This window comes from Abrus precatorius, unplaced genomic scaffold (assembly GCF_003935025.1).
Source record: "Abrus precatorius isolate BTA unplaced genomic scaffold, Abrus_2018 Scaffold9, whole genome shotgun sequence".
NCBI lineage: Eukaryota > Viridiplantae > Streptophyta > Magnoliopsida > Fabales > Fabaceae > Abrus > Abrus precatorius.
The window spans coordinates 13,328,258-13,338,182 of NW_020874439.1; the positions used below are offsets into that span (position 1 = coordinate 13,328,258).

General features: G+C 36.9%; 1 non-coding gene across 1 annotated transcript; it reads right to left on the reverse strand.

Moving 5' to 3' along the window:
* Window positions 1–3,450: 3,450 nt before the first annotated feature.
* On the reverse strand, window positions 3,451–3,557 carry LOC113851668. The gene has a single exon (XR_003502240.1). It is a non-coding gene; the product is annotated as a small nucleolar RNA R71 (small nucleolar RNA).
* Between the last annotated feature and the right edge of the window lie 6,368 nt (window positions 3,558–9,925).

A 9,925-nucleotide genomic window follows, 5' to 3' on the forward strand; every position in this document is an offset into this window, starting at 1 on the left:
TGGCACTTTCCGGCACCTTTGAACCCATGTTCCAGTTTTGGTCTCTTTTGCTCCCATTTTGCTCACCGACAAAGAAAAACGTGCGAAACTCGTCTCAGGCCACTGAAACTCCTTGAATATCACTCCTAGGACTCAGAGGAAGGCTTTCTAACCACCTTCTCACCTTCTGGGACCTTCTGGCGCCTTTGGACCCAAGTTCCAGTTTTGGTCTTTTTTGGTCCCCTTTTGCTTACCGGTAAAGGAAGACGTGCAAAAGTCATCTCAGGCCACTGAAACATCTTGAATATCACTCCTAGGACTCAGAGGAAGGCTTTCTAACCACCTTCTCGCCTTCTGGGACCTTCTGGCGCCTTTGGACCCATGTTCCTATTTTGGACTCTTTTGGTCCGCTTTTATTTACAGACAAAGAAAGACGTGCGAAACTCATCTTAGGGTATTGAAACTCCTTGAATATCACTCCAAGGACTCAAAGGAAGGCTTTCTCACTATCCTCTCCCCTTCTGGCATTTTCGGGCGCCTGTGGACGCAGGTTTCAGTTTTGGTCTCCTTTGGTCTCTTTAGGTCCCTTTTTGCTTACCGACAAAGAAAGACGTGCGAAACTTGTCTGAGGCCACTGAAACTCCTTGTATATCACTCCAAGGACTCAAAGGAAGGCTTTCTCACCGCCTTCTCCCCTTCTGGCATTTTCTGGTGCCTGTGGATGCAAGTTTCAGTTTTGGTCTCTTTTGGTCTTTTTTGGTCTCCTTTTGCTTACCGGCAAATGAAGATGTGCGAAAGTCATCTCAGTCTGCTAAAACTCCTTGAATATCACTCCAAGGACTCAAAGGAAGGCTTTCTCACAACCTTTTCCCCTTCTGCCACTTCCTGGCGCCTTTGGATGCAAGTTCCAGTTTTGGTCTCTTTTGGTCCCTTTTGGTCTCATTTTGCTTACCGGCAAAGGAAGACGTGTGAAACTCATCTCAGGCCACTGAAACTCCTTGAATATCACTCCTAGGACTAAAAGGAAGGCTTTCTCACCACCTTCTCCCCTTCTGGCACTGATGAAGCCATATTTTGACTGATATTTGAGCATAATTCTAACATATTTGATAAGAAAAATACATAAAGAAAGCAGAAAAACTCAGAAGAAGAGAAGGAATTGAAGTTTATTTACATATGTAGTTATTTTAGTAATTTTAGAAATTTTGCTTGGAAATTAAGTTTTTAATCTTGTTTTTGAAGGAATAAATTGAGCAAGGATCATATCCATGGAGGTTTGAAGGAATAAATTGAGCAAGGAAAGCTCTGCGTAACCACTATTGTCATCAAAAGTGATCGTTCCAGAGAGTCTTCAACTTGGCGAGTTGCGCGTAGTCACTTTTATCAGCAATAGTGATAACGCGCAACTGCCTTGGCTCTGCGTTGTCACTTTTATCATCAAGAGCGATTGTTCCAGGGAGCTCTCAATATCAGGAAGTTGCGCGTGGCCACTATTTCTGGGAAAAGTGTTAACGCACAACCAAAAACTCTCTGTGTAACTACTATTTCTCATAAAAGTGATGACGTGAAAATCTGGGAAATTCTATAAATACCAGAAACGATCCGGAAAGAAGGGATTCGGTTCATTTTCAGTTTTTTTAGTTAGATTCTTGTTAGAGAAAGTGAGAGAGAGGAATGGGGATTCGAATCTCGGAGCTTCACGAAGAGGAATTGGAGTGGAGCAAGCTTCCATGGCGATTCTGATTTTCTTCTTCTCTTCTTCTCTTTCTTTTCTTTTCTCTACTGTCATGGCTGTGTAATTTGTTCATAGTTAGGGATTGTAGATCTGAAACGATTGTGTTGAATTGATTTTGGATCTGGATTTCAAGCTTTGGAATAGATTGAGTGATTGATTCTACACTTTACGTAGGAATTGAATGGAAATTTGATTAACTAATTTCAGAGGAACTCTTGTCAATGGAAATTGAATTTGTTCTTCAGATCTGAACCAATCACCAAGATTATAGTTTTCTTAGGGATAAGGAACTTTGATCTTGCAATCTTTTGGTTTCTTATACTTAAAGCAATGTTGAATTAAATCAGATCTAAGGAATTAGAATGTTTTAATTGAATGCTAGGTTCACTGAGTTAAGGAATTAACCTCTGAACAATAGAACGTGAAACTGATTGTCTTTCTTTCCAAATGCTTGATAATTCAGAACTTTATTGATTGAACATTGGAGTTTTGGTGAAGCAATTCCCTAGCTATGGTTTCTTCCTCTGTTATCACATAATTGTTGTTCGCTGTTCTGTTTTCTGCAAGTTCATTTTACTTTTAATTGTTCTAGTTTGCTGTTATTACATGTTACTACTCTCCTTCCAATTTTGAAAAAGCTTAAATGGTTATAATTCTATGAAGTGGTATTGGAAACCTAAATTCCCCGTGGAGACGATATTTGGATCTTAAATTTACTCATTACTTGCTGCAATCCTAGTGCACATCCTAGTGTTAGATTGCAAACAACAAGTTTTTGGCGCCGCTGCCGGGGAATTTTGCATTTCAATATCATTAGTAGTAGAAAAGTAACTAGATTGAGCATTTATTTTTTTCTTTGCTTTCAAATTGCTTTTTGCATAATTTTACTGCACCTTGTGTAGTATTCTGCATAATATTTCTGTCTGCTGCATAGAATTTTTTACATCCTTGTTTATCTGCATAATTTTAGTTTTCATTGTTCTTTATATTTGTAATTGCCATTCTGCATATTGTTACATGATTTTACAATTCTGTAACTGCTAGATTTAAGTTTCTATATACTTTTACTGATAGATTTTGCATGATTTCTGTGTGCATTTCTGAATATCAATTATAGTCTAATTTTGCTTTAATCTGATTTGTATATGCGTGGTAAAAACAAGAATAAATCAATTCTGGTCTTTGATCCTGACATAGACATAACTTTGAGAAGATTGAGAAAAGAGTCTAGAGCAAAAAAAGCCATAGGGAGTGATAGTGAATTAGAAGCTGTCCATTCTCCAGAATTTCAGAGTAATCCTAGAGTGAAAAGAACATCTACACCCTTGAGACAACCAAATCCAGCAACAGAAATGGCAGAGCAGAACAGAATTAGAACATTAGGGGACTATGCTATTTCTAACATGCAAAGTTTTAACTCTTCTATAATTAGGCCAACTATTCAAGCCAACCATTTTGAGATTAAACCTACCCTACTACATTTAGTCCAACAGGATCAGTTTTCTGGAGGAAATTCTGATGATCCTAACTTACATATTTCAAATTTTCTGCAGCTATGTGACACCAAAAGAATGAATGGAGTTAGTGAAGAAGCTATCAGATTAAGACTATTTCCTTTTTCCTTGAGAGATAGAGCAAAATGTTGGTTACAAGCTCAACCACAAGGAAGCATCACAACCTGGATAGAACTTGTGAATAAGTTTCTAACTAAGTACTTCCCTCCATCCAAAGCTGCTAAGTTGAGAGGAGAAATTACATCCTTTGTGCAGCAAGAAGGAGAATCATTGTATGAAGCTTGGAAAAGATACAAAGAATTACTTAGAAGGTGTCCACATCATTGTATCCCAGATTAGATGCAATTGGAAACTTTTTATAATGGGATGAATGCAGTAACAAGAACAATGGTTGATGCTGCTGCTGGAGGTTTATTAAACACAAAGTCCGTGGAAGAAGCTCAGAGAATTATTGAGATGATGGCATCTTCAATGAATCAGAATTCAAACTCAAGAAATCAAGGAAGAAACTCTAGTCATGAAGTTAAGGTTCTGGAAACTTTTCTTGCACAGAATCAGCTACAAAATCAAATGTTTTCAGAACAATTAGCTGCCTTAACACAACAAATCAGCAATCTGCAAACAGGGAGCATGCCTACAAGTCAGCTAAGTTGTGATTTTTGTGGAGGAAACCATGTAAATGGTGCATGCAAGGCATCCACAAGTGAACCACAAGAGCAAGTGAATTATATAAATAATATTCAGAGACAACAGCCATCATATCCCCCTGGATTTCAATTTTCGAATAATAAAACTCAGCAGTATTCTAATTGGAATAATCAATATTTTGCTGCAAAGAATTCTAACTCAAATTTTCCTTTTTCTAATGCAGGTCCAGCAACACAACAGCCTTATTTTCAGAGGAATTCATCCACTCAACCTCAAGGAAATCAGAAATTTTCCAAGCCTATGAATGAGAGGTTGACTGAGATGGAAGAAACTATGCTGCAATTCATGAAGGTGACTCAAACAAGCTTCAAGAACCAAGAAGCTTCCATGAAGAAACTAGAAACACAAATCGGACAATTAGCTGAACAACTATCCAGTAGGGATGAAGGAAAATTTCCAAGCAATACAGTAATCAATCCTAAAGAGCAATGTCAAGCCATAACTACAAGGAGTGAAGCTGAAGTTGCAAGCCCTAAACCAGCAGAAAAGAAAGTAAATGATGCAACAGAGAGAAAAATTGAGCAAGATCTGCAACAAGAAAATTTTAAGCTATTGAAGAAAGACCATACAGAATAAAAAGTAGATGTTCCTATGAATTCTGAGAGGAAAACCAAAAAGCAACTCTTTGAGGAAGCTTGTAAGCCAATAGATCCAGAAAAATACAAGAGGCTGCCCTATCCTCAAAGAGTCCAAAATCCCAAACAAGAGGAACAATTTGAAAGGTTTATGAATGTCTTTAAGAAATTACAAATTAACATTCCTTTTGCAGAAGCTTTGGAGCAAATGCCTTCATATGCAAAGTTTATGAAAAAACTACTTTCCAGAAAAAGGAAGCTAGAGCATGATAAAATAGTACCTTTGACAGAGGAGTGCAGTGCCATTCTCAAGAGAAAGCTTCCTCAAAAGTTGAAAGATCATGGATCATTTAGCATTCCTTGTGAAATAGGAAACTGCACTGTGGGAAGAGCATTGTGTGACTTGGGAGCAAGCATAAATCTGATGCCATTGGCTATTCTGCAGAAACTTGGGATAGAGGAAGTGAAGCCCACCAACATTACACTGCAACTAGCTGATAGATCATACACTTATCCATATGGAGTTGTTGAAGATTTATTAGTTAAAGTTGATAAGTTCATTTTTCCTGCAGATTTTGTAATTCTGGACATGGAAGTGGATTCCAACATTCCTTTGATACTAGGAAGGCCATTTCTTGCAACCGGAAGAGCCTTAATAGATGTGTAGAAAGGTGAACTTATGCTTCGAGTTCAAGATGAGAAGGTAGTGTTTAATGTGTTTGAAGCTTTAAAATATCCAATTGAAGATAGTACATGTATGAAGGTAGATATACTAGATGCTTTTATTACACAACGCCATATTAATGAAATTGATGAACTTGCTGTGTTAGAAGAAATAATATCTGCAGGGAATAACAAATCTGAACTTCTGCATGAAGAATACATCATGGAACTGCAGCAGCAATTAGAGGCTCTGCCAATTCAAAAATTTGCAGAAAATTCAGTCAAGGAGAAGCTAGAAAAGAATGATAAAGAAGAGGAAAAGCAAAAGCTAGAGCTGAAACAACTTCCTTCCCACATGCGGTATGCATTTCTGGATGAGAAACATGAAAATCCAGTCATCATCAATAATGAACTTAAGGAAGAACAAGAGGAAAAACTACTGAGAATTTTGAGAGAACACAAATCTGCAATTGGATGGAGTATTGCAGATCTGAAAGGTATAAATCCTTCATTTTGTAAGCACAAAATTTTATTTGAAGAGAATTTTAAACCTGTTGTGCAGCCACAAAGGAGGTTAAACCCAGCCATGAAAGAGGTAGTTAAAAAGGAGGTCATGAAGTTGTTAGATGCAGGAATAATATACCCTATTTCTGACAGCAATTGGGTAAGTCCAGTCCAAGTTGTTCCAAAGAAAGGTGGTATGACAGTTGTACCTAATGAAAAGAATGAACTTGTCCCTACTAGGACTGTGACTGGATGGAGAATGTGCATAGATTATAGGAAATTAAATGATGCAACCAGAAAAGACCATTTCCCACTACCATTTGCAGATCAAATAGCTGTGGATCCTTTGGATCAAGAGAAAACTGCATTTACATGTCCATTTGGAGTCTTTGCATATAGAAGAATGCCAGTTGGTTTATGTAATGCCCCTTCCACTTTCCAAAGATGCATGCTTTCTGTTTTTTTTGATTTGGTAGAAAACATCATAGAGGTATTCGTGGATGATTTCTCTGTTTTTGGTGATTCTTTTGATGATTGTTTAGCTAATCTATCCACTGTTTTGCAGAGATGTCAAGACACTAACCTTGTGTTGAATTGGGAGAAGTGCCATTTTATGGTACAAGAAGGCATTGTCCTTGGTCACAAAATTTCAGAGAAAGGAATGGAGGTGGACCAAGCTAAGATAGAAGTCATTAGTAAATTGCCTCCACCTATCAATGTTAAGGGAGGTAGAAGTTTTTTAGGACATGCTGGTTTTTATAGAAGATTCATAAAAGATTTTTCCAAGATTGCTAAACCCTTGAGTAATTGTTTGCATATTTGATGATAATTGTTTGCATGCATTTTCTGTTTTAAAAGAGAAACTGATTTCTGCACCTATTCTTGCAAAACTAGATTAGAAATTACCTTTTGAACTCATGTGTGATGCAAGTGATAGTGCAGTGGCTGCTGTGTTAGGACAGAGAAAAGATAGGAAATTACATGCTATCTATTATTCAAGCAAAGTGTTAAATCCTGCACAAGTGAATTACACAACAACAGAAAAAGAACTTTTAGCTGTTGTATACGCTTTTGATAAGTTCAGATCATATTTAATGGGTTCAAAAGTGATTGTATACACTGATCATGCTGCTCTTAAATATCTTTTGACAAAACAGGATGCAAAGCCCAGATTATTAAGATGGATTCTACTCCTCCAAGAATTTGAGCTAGAGATCAAAGACAAGAAAGGGAAAGAAAATAGTGTTGCTGACCACCTATCCAGATTACCTATGGAGAGTTCAACCACTGAATCATTGGAAATAAATGAAGAATTTCCAGATGAAAAGCTGTTTGCAGTGGATAACATGCCTTGGTTTGCTAACATTGCAAATTTTAAAGCCACTCAATTCATTCCAAAGAGGTTTACCTGGCAGCAAAAGAAGAAGTTCTTACATGACAGCAAATTCTATGTGTGGGAAGACCCATACCTGTTCAAAATTGGAGTAGATGGGTTACTTAGAAGGTGCATTCCACAAAGTGAGCAAGCTGAGATACTATGGCATTGTCACAATTCAGAATATGGAGGCCACCATGCAAGTTCAAGGACTGCTGCAAAAGTTTTGCAAGCAGGTTTCTTTTGGCGTACACTCTTCAAAGATGTCAAGAGGTATGTGGAAAACTGTGACAAATGTCAAAGAACTGGAAATATCTCAAGAAGACATGAGCTGCCATTAACCAACATCTTAGAAGTGGAACTATTTGATGTATGGGGGATTGATTTCATGGGACCATTTCCCCCATAATTCTCACACGAATACATTCTAGTGGCAGTGGATTATGTGTCTAAATGGGTAGAAGCAATTCCCACCAGATCAAATGATGCAAAGGTAGTGATTTCTTTTATAAGAAAGAACATTTTTTCAAGATTTGGTGTGCCTAGAGTGCTGATAAGTGATGCAGGTACTCACTTCTGCAACAAGTATCTTGAAGCTGTATTAATGAAATATGGTGTGAAGCATAAGGTTGCTACTCCATACCATCCATAAACAAGTGGACAAGTGGAGGTTTCAAATAGAGAAATCAAGCAAATTCTAGAGAAAGTAGTGAACAGCTCAAGGAAGGATTGGTCAAAGAGGCTGGATGATTCATTGTGGGCATATAGAACTGCTTTTAAAACTCCAATTGGTATGTCTCCATATCAGTTAGTATTTGGAATGGCCTGTCACCTACCTCTAGAGCTAGAACATAGAGCATATTGGACTACAAAATGGCTTAACTTTGATCTGTCAAGTGCTGGAAGGAAGAGAGTTCTGCAGCTGCATGAATTGGAGGAATTCAGAGAACAAGCTTATGAGAATGCAAAGTTGTACAAAGAAAGAACTAAGAGAATCCATGACAAGTTCATTCTGCAAAAAGATTTCAGACCTGGCCAGCAAGTGCTGTTATTCAATTCAAGATTAAAATTGTTTCCAGGGAAATTGAAATCTAGATGGTCTGGACCATTTTTAATAAAGGAGACTTCTCCCTTTGGAGCAATTCTTATAGAAGATCAGAAAACAGGGAGGGAATTCAAGGTCAATGGCCAAAGATTGAAGATCTATCATGGAGAAGAGTTTGCAAGAAACATATCATGCTTGAAATTGGTTCCTCTTGAGTGAGGAACAACTAATGTCAAGCTAGTGACATTAAAGAAGCGCTTTGTGAGAGGCAACTCACATTTCTAACTGAGTTTAAGCTTTCTATAGTGTTTTTAGAATTCTGCATATTAATGTTCTGTAAATTTCTGATATTTTGCGAAAATTCTGCAAAAATACTGCTGAATCTGATTTTCTGAGGTGCATTTGGATGCTTGAATTGAGAATTGATGAGGTGAATGTGAATCAAAGGGTTAAAATTCTGCATAATCAGATTTTCCAATTTTCTGTTCTTCTGCTATGTAATTTTGCTGCATATCTTTGTTGAGGTGAAATTGATATGTGAATTGAGATCTAATATGTCTAATGTGTATCTACAGAATTAGAAATATGTATAATCATGTTTTACAATTTTATCCAAGTTCTGCATATATGTTGCTACAGCTGTCTTTAAGAATTGAATTTGATAAATGGTCAGAGGTTTGAAATTGATATTCAATGTGGAGAGTGTGTATTTGATGGATTCGAGAGTGAAAATTGAATTAATTGAGGTTTTAGAGGTATTTGATTAACGAGAGGAGTCACTTTATTGCAGAAAAGAAGCTACGCAGAGAATGCATTTTGAGGTTTTCTGCTGGAACAATCACTTTTACTGATAAAAGTGATCACGCAGAGACAAATGGGAAAATGAGCTCTCTGGATCGCTTCCTTTTTCTGTCAGAAGTGACTACGCACAGGTAAGTAAACTTCTAATATTTCTGCGTTAGTACTTTTATTGAAAAAAGTTATCACTTTGCTGCGCGTTATCACTTTTCTCAGCAATAGTGATAACGCGCGCCTCACTCTGAAAAATCCACTCTCTGGAACATTCACTCTTACGAATAATAGTGATAACGCTGGAAATTTTAATAACATAAAAGTTACTTTTATTCTCCAAAGTAGACACGTGCTCAAGTGTGTCTATAAATACTGCTAAGGGTGAATACGCACATACATTTTTAAATCAAAAAAATCCCTTCCCTCTCTGTCCTCATAAATCTCTGCATTGCAATTCAGAAGCTTCTTCTTCCCTGTTCGAACATCATTTCTGCATCTTCAACCAAGGTACACTTCCTTCACTTCTAAAATCTGTGATTAGGATTTTTGTATGTGTTTAAATATTTTGGGGAAGTTGCTGGAAAAAAGGGTAACTAAGAATGTTTGAGACATTTAAATCAATTTGGGGAATAGAAAGTACTGAAATTAGGTTTTGTTGTAACTTGAGTTTTCTGAGAAGATTCAATTCTGCATTGCACTTTTCACATTAATAAACTTCTGCAGAAATTGACTTGACCTAAAAAGACTTTAATAATAATGTTTTGATTGAGAGATATTGAATTTGAAGTCTGTATTTATCTTTTGAGCTGTGTTCTGCATATAGTGTCTTGGGAAAATGTCGAGATGAGTGTTGGGAAACTATTTTGATATTAGTTGCTTCAAGAATAGAATAGACAATACTCTGAATTGGTCTTTCTCTGTCAACTATGACATTTCTACTGGATAATTGACATTGCATTGCACCCTATATGTATCACATTCTGCAACATTTTAGTTGACTTAAATTGAAGTGTGTGAATTGGTTGATTGGAAATT